The sequence below is a fragment of the Gossypium hirsutum genome, chromosome A07 (assembly GCF_007990345.1).
Source record: "Gossypium hirsutum isolate 1008001.06 chromosome A07, Gossypium_hirsutum_v2.1, whole genome shotgun sequence".
Taxonomy (NCBI): Eukaryota; Viridiplantae; Streptophyta; class Magnoliopsida; order Malvales; family Malvaceae; genus Gossypium; species Gossypium hirsutum.
Window position 1 is genome coordinate 91214436 of NC_053430.1, and position 13543 is coordinate 91227978.

Consider the following 13543-nt stretch of genomic DNA (forward strand, 5'->3'; position numbering starts at 1 on the left):
GTACGAAGAAAGTTTGGTTGAATTAAATTAAACAATTCAAATTCCTCAACTCTGTGGGTAACACTTGAAAAAGGTGTTACAGTTAAGGCCATTATCTCAAACTCTCCCAACTTTATCTTTTTAGAAAGGATATTCATGAATTTGATGTAATTAAGCATCTGTTCCAAAGCTTCTACCAACGAGATGTTGATATGCAATTTCTTGAGTACGTCCAAGAATCTCTTAAATTATACTTCTTTCTATTTCTTCTGGAGCCTTTAAGGATATGGAGGTGGTGAAATTTTGGGTTTCACTCGACAGCTCCGCTAAGATGATGACTTTTCCTTAGGTGTAGAAACTTTTGACTCATCTGGTTGAGGTCACTCCTAAAAAGATGTTACAAGAACAGACTTCTGTGGTGGTCAACTTTTAACTGCTGGTTGAACTTTCTTCTTATTTTGAACTTCTACAGGCTCATCTTCGATTTCAATTACCTTGGGCTCCAACATCTTTCCGCTTCTCAAAGTAATAGCTTGACACTGTTATTTACCTATGGTCCTCAGATTTACAGTGTCACTAGGCAAAGCATCTTGTGCTATACTTTGTAGCTCATTGGCTAATTTTCCTATCTACTTCTCCAAATTTCTCAAAGTTGTACTGTTCTTGGTCATGTACGCCTTCAATAGATTCTCAAAACTATTAGATGATTTAGCTGACTGAGGTTTCTGAAGTTGTTAAGAAAAATTTGGGCGATGATTTGGTTGTGATTGCATATAGAATTTCTTGGGTCATTTCCTTGATTACCACATAAGAAATTAGGGTGATTTCACGAGGAGGAGTTGTAAAAATTTGATAGTGAGCTTAGGCCACTCCTATTTTGATGTTGATTACCCATGTGGCAAATGAATTTTTGATTTGATAGACAATCCTCGAACATATGGCTTTCTCTATAATACACATATGATACGTTCTTAAACTGGCTCGACTGATAGTTCATCTGGATGCCACTGGTTCCATTCATACCCATGTTCTTAAGCATGGTACATATGAAAGATACTCGTGTAGCCAATGAGGTCAATGCATCAACTTTATGGCCTCCAACCACTCTTTTCCCTGTTGCTACTCAAGTGGTTGGCCCCAGATAGTTGTTACTTGAAATTCTTTCGATAATATCATATGTCTCATTATAAAACTTAGATAAAATGGCTCCATTGGCTGAAGCGTCTACCACCATCCTTGTATGTGCATTGAGACCATTATAGAAAATCTCCAATTGGGTATAATGAGGAATGTTATGATGATGACATTTCTGCAACAACTTCTAGAATCTCTCTCATGCATCATAAAAGAATTCATCGTCATGCTGCTGGAATATAGTAATTTCATTACGTAGCTTGGCATTCTTACTTGGTGGATAGTACTTCATTAGAAATCTTTCAGTTAACTCCTACCAGGTAGATATTGAACCAGGCAATGAAAAATTCAACCATGCTCGTGCTCGATCTCTTAACAAATATGGGAACAACTTCAATCTTAAAGCAATTTCAAACACTCCGGCTATATTTAAAGAATCATTTTCATGAATCAACATATATGTAAATGCGGATCTTCAGTAGGCATTCCACTGAATTAGCTAACTATTTGTAACATCTGGAACATCACAGGTTTCAATTCAAACTAGGGAGCTTTAATTTCAGGTATTGCAATCCCTAGATGAAGCTGATTGAAATGAGGTATTGCATACTAACGAATGACACAGTCCCTATCGACGGCCACATGAACTGGGTTATACACATGGTCAGCTCATCCTTGATTCAGATTCTGATATTGATTCATCTCTTATGATCACCTTTACTTTGATTGTCTTCTCCTTCTCCAAAAAGTGCGTTCAATTTCTTCAACAACAGGAAGTAGATCAATAATTCGAACTACACTCATAAACTAAGGACACTTGAAAAGACAAATGAACAAGAAAAACTTAAACTAAAAATAAAATAAAAATAAACCAAACTGCAAATTTGAATAAGTTTCACAAACAACAACAACAATTAACACAGTCCCCGACAATGATGCCAAAAACTTATCACTGTATATATATAATTAAAATATTCGTGAATTATGTGCAAGTGTACACAATCATAACAACTAATAAAGTAGTAAATATATGAGTATCGTTTCTACAGGGACATATAGTAAAGTTAATATTTGTGAAATGATTTAATTAACAGTTTGGTAACAATAAAATTTATTGTGAGTTTTATGTAAATGACCTAGCTAAATGAGTTCTATCATTTATGAATACAAAAATCAATGTAATATTGAGCAATACAAATGGGATATTTGTCACATCCCAAAACCCAGCCTAGTAGTTTTGGGTTAGTAAACCGGGTTTGAGTTAGGTATCGAAAATTAAGGTCATAAATGAATTATTAAATAATTAAAGTTACATATTTGGGCTTTTATTTTATTAACTAGCTAAAAAAAATTAAATTTTGAGGTCTAATTTGAAAAAAAATATATTTTAATTGATTTAGGAACTGTTTGGAAAAAGGGAAGAATTAGGAGTGTCCTAAAGTGCAAATTGTCTAATTTTTACAAATTGGTCTCCTACATAGAGCCATTCACGTCTTCCCCTTCTTTTCAAAAACCCCAAGTCATTCAAAAGTTTTCCAAAACTTAAAATTAGAGAGCTTTTTCAAATTCAATTCATTACTTCAGATTTATTAACTTTCCAAACACTAGAACAACCTCAAATTTCAAAGGAAAATCACATTTTCTTCCCCAATTTTGTCATTGTTCTCCTTGAGTTCAAATCCTGAATTAACATTGTAAATCATCGTTTTCAACAAGTTAATGGTTTAAATATAAAACTAAATGATATTTAGGATGTTCGAAATCGAAATTGAGGACTAGAAATGAGATTAGAAGGTTGAAACTTCAATTTTGGCAAAACTACCTAGTTTTCAGTAGTAAGAAATGAGAGGCTTAGATTGTGCTTTCCTTGTTTGGTCATGTTCAAGGCTGTTTTTGATGAGTTTGGAATGTGTTTGTTATGTGTGTAAAGTTTTAGATCAATCGGGAACCACTACGAGCAAGTCTAAAGGTAAAGAAAAGATTGTTTGTGCATTTGACTAAAGGGAAACATGATCGTTGAGTGTTCAGAGTCGCTACTAGTATGCGTGATTCGTAGTGTTAATCGGAAGCTTATTATTGTCCTAAACCCTATCCTAAGTTTAAAGAGTAAATATTTTTTTATAATTTTTGCCTTCTTGTGAGTTTATGTCTAATGTGTGATGAATTATGATATGTGATGATATTATGATAGGTAATATGTGACAGTACTTATAAGTGATATGTGATAAACTGATTTTAATGCACACATATATAGTTTGATATATGATGGCTCAATGAGCATTGTTGTGGCACTTAAAGTGCAATTAAATGTGAAACTGATAAGCATGCACTATGTACGAAATTGTGATATGAATTGATGAATATGAACATAGGTTATGTACATTAAAATGGTAATTAATAATTTTTAATTATGGATATTCTATTCTTGTGATATCTTGAAACCATTAGACATAGTCGGCATGCTATAGGATTGTGAGTACTTACATTTTTGTTTTGTGATTTGGGCGTTGAGGCCCAGGACAAGTTGGAGAGATAAGGGAATGTCGAGCTAAGCTTCATTCATTAGGACATGTTAGTTTGGTGGAGAGTGTTCAACTTAAAGCTACACTTATGGGACATGTTAGACTCTTTAAGTCATTGGTGTGATGAAGATCCATTTGTCAATGTGTGATGATAGAGTCTACTTTTTACGTTTCATAATCTCATGTTGCCAAATTATCATTAAATGATTTATATATGAAATATGTTGTTTGGAAATGCATGTGAGAGTATATGCTAGCCTTGTGAGATAATGAAACATGGTTATATTATTTTGCATTGAGGAATATATGGTTGTGAATGTACCCTAGTATGTTCTTGCTTAACTTATGCTGTTGTGTATACTTTGCAATTATTCCAAACATTCACTAGGCTTATTTAAGCTCACACAATCCACATTAAAATTTTATAGATAAGTAACATTTTCAGTGTGAGTGGAGTGGCAAAGGAAGTAATCTAAAGCAAGACATAATTTTTGAATAGGTGGTTTTGCAATTCATTTAAACACACTGGATAAAGGTAATGTGGGTTATAGTTTATAGTTATCAATATCATTATTATTATTTTGGGATTAAACTTATGAACTGTTAATGTTGTTTTCGGGCTTTGGATGTAAACATATTTTTATGCTTGAGATTGATATTAGTAATGCATTCTATAGTTGCTTGACGAATATGTGTTAATGTAGCATAAAAATGGTTGAAAGCTTGGTTGAAGTAGACATTATTTGTATATTGAGTAGGAATATGCTTTAAGCATGAAAAACATTTCAACTTGTGAATTTTTAGCATTTTGGGTAAAAGTAGCGATACTCAGGCTGGATTTCAAAAATTTTCAAAATGGTCCTTACTTATCAAATAATTCTATTTCTATTATTTCCAATTAAATGTTTTAATTAATCATGATTACATCTCTAAAGGTTGATAGTGGTAGTCGTTGCTCTTATTTGAAACTGTGTATGCATGTGTATAAGTTCCAGTAGTTTTAGTAACATCTTGTAACTCGGGTCCAGCGACCGGACTCGGTTAGGGGTGTTACAATATTCCAATATCATAAATTACTGGCATAGTTAATCCTTTTTAACGTTGATGAAAATTATTACGAATAAATTGTGGCATAACTAGTGAGTTACTAATGTTTAATTTTAACTTACCTTCTCAGGCATCGTTACAATAGAATCATGTGAGTTAATAGTATAAGTCTAACTTGGAACAATTTAATCACTAATAAGATTATCTTGAAGTCACTACGTTTAGTCTTGTAGGTTCATCGCATATCTCTATGTCAAATGCAACTCTAAAGACTATGTGAAGTAACAAAATTAAGTCTTTATTGAAACAAATTTAATCACACATTCCTGAGGTTATGTATAGTAGGTACCTCTCAACATAACTACAAAATTAACTAATCATCCTCAATTAATTAAACAAACACCAATTAAGCATCGTGTCAACAACCATCTTCTCAACTAAATATACTAACTTTGTTATTTATTTAACATCACGTAACGTCAATAAATATAAGTATGATTTTACTTAACTGCATAATACAACTAGATACACAGAATAATTTCAACAAGATATTATTAAATATAAACTAAAAATTCATAACAATTCTAGCATTAACAATATTAGAACATGGTAATTAACAATAACACAAAGTAATAATGCTTTCAATAGCATGAACACAATAGAAAAAAATTAAGGAAAGAATAACTCTTGGTTGTTCACGGTGGTTGCTCGTGGTGGAACACATGTCTCTTCCTCTTTTCCTTCTTTGGAAAGCTACAAGAAAAGCTTAAACAAGCTAATGTTGAACTACTTTCACTTAAAGAATGCTCTCTACTCTTGAAGAAAATGAGAGAATACTTGAGAGAATGGAAATGTTTGATGAATGAAGTATGAGAGGAATGATGCTTGAGTTATGAAGTGAATAGCAACTAGGTCCCCTTTTTACACTTGAAGCCCTCCAACGTCCATGGGTAAAAATAGCATGGAATTCCTCTTTTTGCTCCATGTGGTTGTCGTCCATGCATGTATCAAAGAAGAAGTTTGAATGGTTTCTTTGAATCAAGTAAGGGGTTGAAGATGTTGAGATTTTCTTTGATTTTTTCTTCCCTCATTCTAAATGTAAATAAATGGCACTGGTAGGCTTTAAAACGCACCAACAAAAAAGGAAAAACATTCATTTCTCTGAAGTTTTCAATATTACTCTAACAAAAAATAGTGGTAATTTATTTTAAGGATAAATTCTATTTTCTGGGAATTGGAATTCTACCGATTTCTATTTAAAGAGATTTACTTTCCCACTGAAAGTAAAGAAAATATTTTTGGTTCTGCATTTGATTCTATTTGTTCGAGTCTACACTCGAAGTAGTTCGTGGTATGAAAATAACAGAAAAGAACATTTTGTTGAAAACCAGGAATGACAAGGATCTGTCTATCCAAAAACACATGTATGATTTTGATCTAGGGTTTATTGCTATAAATATCACAAACCGAGTCGATTTTTAAAATTTTTATTTTCTGCTGTGTAAGAAATTCATTTTCAAACTAGATTGAAAGTACCATTTCCATATTTGATTTCCAAGTTCTAACTTTACAAAATCCAAAGATTGTGAACATCATTATAATATGTGAGAGGAAAGTTCCTGAGCTTAAGTTTTCTATTAAGTGGCTGAAGTTGAAGCATGTTAGTTTAGAGCCAGCAAAGCAAGCAATTGGAGAGGATGCTGAGCATATAGAACAAGTAAACCATGAAGCAATAACTACTGCAGTGGAAACAGAAATGCCGACTGGCCCTTTGAGCAATGATGAAGGATCCAACATAAGGATGATTGATCATCTGACATCACCCATTAAAGCTCATAATAGAGTGATAGCCATGATGAAGGCTGAGGTTGGGATCATACTACAGATAATGGATAGAAGCACTAAGGAAGGATCTGTAGAGCAAGTGATCCCTGCACAATTGTTCGCTCAATCTAGTGATTTGTACTCCTGATTAGGTGAACTGACTTACTCCTACCTAGTTTTATTGTTGTAATCCTCATGTTCTTCAACATTTGTTTTACCTTGGTCTAGTTATTAAACAAAAAGGGGAAGTAGAGTATAGATGATGGGAGTAGTTAAGAATCTTTAGCATTCTGAGTCGTAATTTTGTTGTTTTGTTGCTGTGTTGTGAGTGTTGTTATATGGGAAGTAAATATCATTTTGTTGTTGGATGAAGCTGCTTACATTTCCTAAAGATGTTGATTTTAAATATGCATAAAACTTTATGGTGGTTAATTCTTTTTTACTTTAGAATTCTTATTCGATCTGATCTATATAAGTGAGATAATGGTACTTATTTGATGATTCTAATAATGTGAATGTTGCGACATTTATTATTTTAAGCAAACAAATAATTTAAGGTAGGACCAAACACTTTTAATTGTCGGTATTGTACTTAATAATAATAATAATAATAATAATAATATATCAAATATGGATAAGAGAATATGCATAGATTAGTTTTGGCTAATGGCTAACAGCACTTGGTAGGGCTCCACACCACCATCTTTCTGAGTTAATTATGACATGAAATATATCCGTTAAGATGCTGAAAAGATAGCTCGCTATATTCTATACTAAATTAATTGAGATATTTAAAATTGATAAAGGTTATACTGTTTTTTTTAATTATAATTATTTTTGGTTTTTAAAAGATATTTATTTGATTGTTTAAATGGATAAAGAAAAAGTTATGCAAGTGTAGCAGAAGTATATTTGTATATCATTAATCGTTGGCAGTGTATGAATTCAAATATATTCAACATAATATGATTTTTAATTTTTGTTATTCTAGTTTAAACTTGAGAAAAAACTTAAGAGTGTTGGCTTAATTCTCCATTTTTGTTTTTTAAATTATATTTTTTTATTTTAGTATTTAAAAATTATTTTTGTCTAATTTTGCCCTTAAAATATACTTAAATTCTTAAGTATGCCTCACTTATATTTTTTAGTCTATTTTTTTGCAAATGCTAAAAAAATTCTTATAACTAATTACACAGTGTCATGTGATGTCTTTTAAAATATATTTTCTTTTATTAAATATATATATACACATTAAAAATAGAAGTAAATATAAAAAATCATAATATATATATAAAATCTAAAAAATATATATAAATTATAAAAATATAAAAATAAAATTTAAAAAATATATCTAAAAGAAATTAGTTAAAATTAATAATATTACTAAAAAAATGTACAAAAATTATAAAAAAAATTGTAAATAAATTTAAAATTTTTTAATAAAATTCTAAAATATAAATAATTCTAAAATTTTAAAAAGTATTTAAATTTAATTTTTTTTGCAATTACTTGAAATTTTAATACATTTTTAAATTTTTATAACACCTTTCGATTTTTATATATTATTTTAAATTTAAAAAAATTATAATTATATATTTAGAATTTTATAAAAAAATTGATTTTAAACTTTTTAAAAAAAATTATATATTTTATATATGATATATTTATTTACATTTTTAATCAACACCGGTCAACGGTCAATGCTCAATCAAAATCAAAAATATTTTTTAATATTTAAATATTTAAAATTATAAATTTATTTTTCTAATTTAGATTTAATATTTTATTTTTAATAATCTTAACTGTCACATGATTTTTTATTAGCAATATACGGCCTCGTATAATTTTATTGGTTAAAATTATTTAACAATTTTTTTAACTTTCATTATAAAATAGATAAAATAAAAAGGAATCTATACTTTGTATATTAAAAAAATTAAATATTAAAGTGGAGAATAAATATATTTAAAGATTAAAAAAAGATTTAAATAGATGATTAAATACAATGTGTTTAATTTAATTTTTATCTTATAATACAATATCATTAAAATATTTAATTTTATTTATATTAATAGTAAATAAATATACCAATTCTAAATCTTTGAATTAAGCCTGAACAAAATAACCAAAAAGCGGAAAGAACGAACAGTTGCTTTTTGACCAGAAAAACCAATCAAATCAAGGCTGGGACAATGAAATGATAATGACATGCTCATGTCTTATCAACATTTTCCTTGGAATAATAATTACTCCCTAACTCAACCTAATACAATAGATTTTAAACATCCAAACTATATCCTTAAAACAAATAAATTTCATAATTACACATAAATTTTAATTTAATATTTAATTTAATATATGTATATTGATTTGATATAATTATACAAATAAAATTTTGATTGTGATTGTTAAGAGTATAGAATACTCTAGTATCTCTGAGTTGTTAAGGAGTTGTTAGTCTGTTACTAAGTCTGTTAGATTGTTAAGCTAGTCATAACAGTCACGTATGTACTCTATAAATACTACTTATTCGTCTGTAATGTATATGATTAGGTTTCAAGTCTAAATTCAGAGATTCCTTATTTTTTGAGTAAGCTTATTCTTTTTACCTGAGTTCGTTACAGTGGTTCAAATATATATATGAAATTTTAATTTTGATTTAATTATACACATTTAAAGAAATAAAAATATTAATTTATTTTCATATTAATAAATATAATAATTTGTGTATGAAATATATGAATATAAAATGATGTTACATTAATAATTATGTTAATAATTTATAAAAATTAAATCAAATCAAATTTTCATATATAAAATTATTCGAAATCTAAGTTTATGTATAAAAATACATATTAAATCAAAGTTCATATATAATTTTAAAATTTATCTCCGAAAAGTCCAAATTATATAAACTAGTAACGTTTCACCCATTATTCACGTTGAATTGATTTTTTTGGATTAAATTATAATGTAAAGATTTAAATGATACAATATGCTTGTACTTTTTTTTATATAATTAGAATTTAGCCATCATATATTTTTTAAGAACTCATTCATCTATTTTTAAAATTTTAAAATTCAAGTTTAGTTTGTAACATCGCTCCTCCCTTCACTTCAGGTAAATATATAACCAGTTGTACCAATTAAATTAAAATAAAAACAATTTTTTAAATAAATAAAACTTTGTTATCAAATCATATGACTAATGATTGTGTTAGGCACGTATTGTTTTAGATCAAATTATGGTTATGGCCCATATATTGTGTTTAAATTTTATGTCATCATTTTAATCAAAATAGTTAAGAGATATTAATTATTTGGACTAACTAATCTCATCACAAAAGTAAATGATCGAATTATGTCAAATTAAAATATAAAAATTAAAACCCAAATGTAAGCATAGCAAAGAATTTAAAATGGTAATATTATCAATATCTTAAAATATAGGAATCATGTCTAATTCAAATAATTAGCTACTTTAATAATTTTAGTAACTAACATGAGTTTTAAAAATAAACAGTACATTGACTTGGACATTTGCAAGTCAATTTTTTCTTTATAAACTTTGAGGAGAGTTACAACTCGTGGATAAATTCTTTATAAAAGAAAAACTCATTTTCTTCCTTTCTTCATTTGGGCTTTGATCAAGGGTTATTTAGATTTGATTTTGGAAAGAAATAGTTTGCTTTAAGAGTTGTCGAGACTTGATTTTAAAATTGAATTTGGCGAGATGCTTACTTGAGAATTTGATTTAGTTGGATTAAAAAGATCTTTAAGATTTCATCTTGAATTAACTGTCTATTTTAAAGGTTGTTGACACTTGATCTTGAAAACAAATTAAGACCTCCTTTCATCAATTGAATTGAATCGAAAGACAACTTTTTTTAGAATTGTTTTAGAAATAATTTTTGACTTTCCACTCGACTAAATTGAATCGAAATGTAATTTTTCTTCAAAACGAGTATGGTGTTTGTCAGAAATTCTTCAATTTCCACAAAGAATTTCAAGAATTCTTGAACTTGTGTCAGTCAATCAAATAAGGCAGAGTTCTTGTAGAATTTAACTTCTTCATTTGAGTGTTTTGCAAGAATTAAATTATTTTATTTGTTATTTATCTCCTATTAATTTAATAAATTGATGATAAAAATCATTTAATATTATCACACAATTAATTTAATTTAATAAATTTTTATTATTTATCTCTTAATTAATTAAAAAATAATTATTAGACTAAATGATGTCATTATTTTCATCCACAATAATTTTAATTTAACCAACGTAATTTAATCCTAACAAGTGACGCTTTATAATTAATCCAAAGAAAAGTTTTATCTTCAAATACCACCTCTCAAGTACATAAAATTTGAGTTAGTTATTGTTGAACATCAAATTTTGGTCGGATGTGTCGTTTAATAATCAAATCATTCCAACAATGAAATGACATAAGGCAACTTTAAATTTGCATTTCTTGTAGATTCCACGTAAACAACCCAATTACTTCAACAAGCCATGCAAGTGATGATCATTTATTCTCCTACACATATACAGGTCTAAAAGCCTTGCAATAAGAACATGGGCTAGCCACGCCCAACCCAAACCAAACTTCTAGCTGCTATCCCTTGCTACGGAAAAGGAAGAGGGATTATCGGAGAGAGAAAATCTGAGAGGATTGGCGAACAAACGGCTAGAAAATCCACACCGAAGAGGAGCCAAAGTCTAAGACAGAGTCATCTGTCGTCGCCTCCGTCGAGCACGTTAAGGACACCGATGGTTGTAGATTCAATGCCTTCAAAACCGACTAGCGAAGGTTCGGTGCAACGTTATTGGCATCTCCATGTGCGAGCCTTTGAGGCCAAACGGCGACGGCGCACCACCTTGAGTAATGACCTTGTTGGGGCATTCAAAAAAAAAACCCGAAATAACTGGAATCGGTCCAGCGGCAAGAGAAAAGAAAAAAAAACCTCTAGGGAAGCAAGTTGTCACCATACGCCGGCAAAGGAAAACCGACACAAAAGAAAGGACAACTTCTTAGTTATTTTGTTTAGAAGAAAAGCAAAGGAAAAATGATCGATTACAGCGGTCGAAATGTGAGTGGTACCGACCCTAGGGTCGGGCGGCCGCTAGAAAGGCCAAGGCAACAAAGGTAGGAGAAGGAAGGATTTGAGAGGGAGGAGAGAAAAGTCTTCTCAGTTAAAAGATTATCTAACTTTTCATCTTACTAAGACCAGAACTATTGTAACAAAATAAATGCTTTCAATAAAATTTAAACTTAATACTTTTTATATATTAATTTATTCTTTAATAATCAATTTATAATTTACACAAATTAATAAATGATGTATGAAAATATAATAAAATATTTTTAATATTAAATATAATAAATAATAAAAATAAGATGATTATTTTATATACATTTTTAAACTCGCAAGTAAATTATTAAATAAAGAACTCCACAAATAATGTATGAAATAATGTTCCTAAAATTAAATATAATATTTATTAAAAAAAGAAGAAGAAGATATTTTCTTTTAACAACTTATTCTCTTAAATCTCATTTTGCTTCTTTTGAATCATATTCTTTTATATTCATAAACTTCGTTGAACAATTAGTTGGGATCATCAAAATCCCTAAATTTTTGTTTATCCATTTTATTATTTGATAGACTCAATTAGTTAAATTAATTTAAACAAAAAATTAAGTAACATTTATATAATTAAAATTAACATGATAATATGAATTTATTTTATAATGTGGGATATAATTTTATTTAATACATATTATATTACAAAAAATAGTATATATACGTTTAACTACATATAATATATTAATTTTATATATAAGTAAATTTATGAATGTACAATAATTATTATATAAGTATGATATTATAATGTGCATTGTTTTATTAATGACATTCAACTTAAACCTTAAATGTGAAAATAATTTTATGGTAGATCATAATATATACAATTAACATTTTTATAATTAAGGTATATTACTAATGATATGTATCCCTATATACAACTATGTTATTATAATGTACATTTTTATATTAATGATATGTAAGCTTAAACCCTAAACGTGTAACTAACTTGTGGCTGATTATAATATTGTTAGCTTTGACCTCCCAAGCTTTTAATATACAACATTTAAGACAAATTTTATATGTATTATATTTCCTAAATCATTTGGTGAAAATATAATTAAAAATTTTATCAAGCATTTTCAAACACATGCAATATAATCAATAACAAGTTTTAAATGTGTTTTAATTTATCTAAATATTTTCGAGTTAATTCCAAGTGTTTTAAGGTGTCCAAAATATTTTTAAGAGACTTTGATATGTACGTCTTGAGACATAAACATGTTTGTCTCGAGACAAACAAACTTCAAAGCTAAGGGTTGCTTTAGAGGAGCCATGTCTTGAGACATTTGAGTAATTGTCTCGAAACATATGGCCAAATGTCTCGAGACACATTAGTCATGTCTCGAGGCAACTTGCCAACAACTATGTAATGTCATAGTTGTTATTCCTGACTCGAGACAAGGGTTTAATGTCTCAAGACACACTGATGTGGACTGCATTAGATGAACGAAATAAATGCACCTAACGGCTAGAATTCATCCCCAACGGTTATAAACGTCCACAAACTTGTTCTTTGGTTTAAAAACAAGTCAAAGACACATGAAGACATAATAGATAAACATCCAAGTATAGAAATCAAGAGAAAAATATCAAATTCTTTATTTCTTCATTTTCTTTTATACATGTCTCTTAGGTGTTTATTGTTAGATCTTTCTATCATTCTCATTTCAGTTCTTTGAGAGAGAAAAAAAACACTTGTAAACACACATCTTTGAGAGGCCTATTGGGAAAAATCCAGTCTGAAAACAATTTTCTTGCATAACAAAAAATTAAAATTTTGAAAATTGACCCGATTTGTGATATTTATAGCAATAAACCTTAGATCGAAATTGTACATGTATTTTCTGATAGACGAATCCTTAATACTTTCCAGCTTTCAAACAAATAATC

The 13543-nt window shown here is 28.7% G+C and overlaps 1 non-coding gene across 1 annotated transcript; it reads left to right on the top strand.

The window, feature by feature from the left end:
- Window positions 1-1268: 1268 nt before the first annotated feature.
- LOC121203957 (small nucleolar RNA R71) lies at window positions 1269-1375 on the top strand. Its single transcript, XR_005898889.1, has one exon. It is a non-coding gene; the product is annotated as a small nucleolar RNA R71 (small nucleolar RNA).
- The last annotated feature ends 12168 nt before the right edge of the window (window positions 1376-13543 follow it).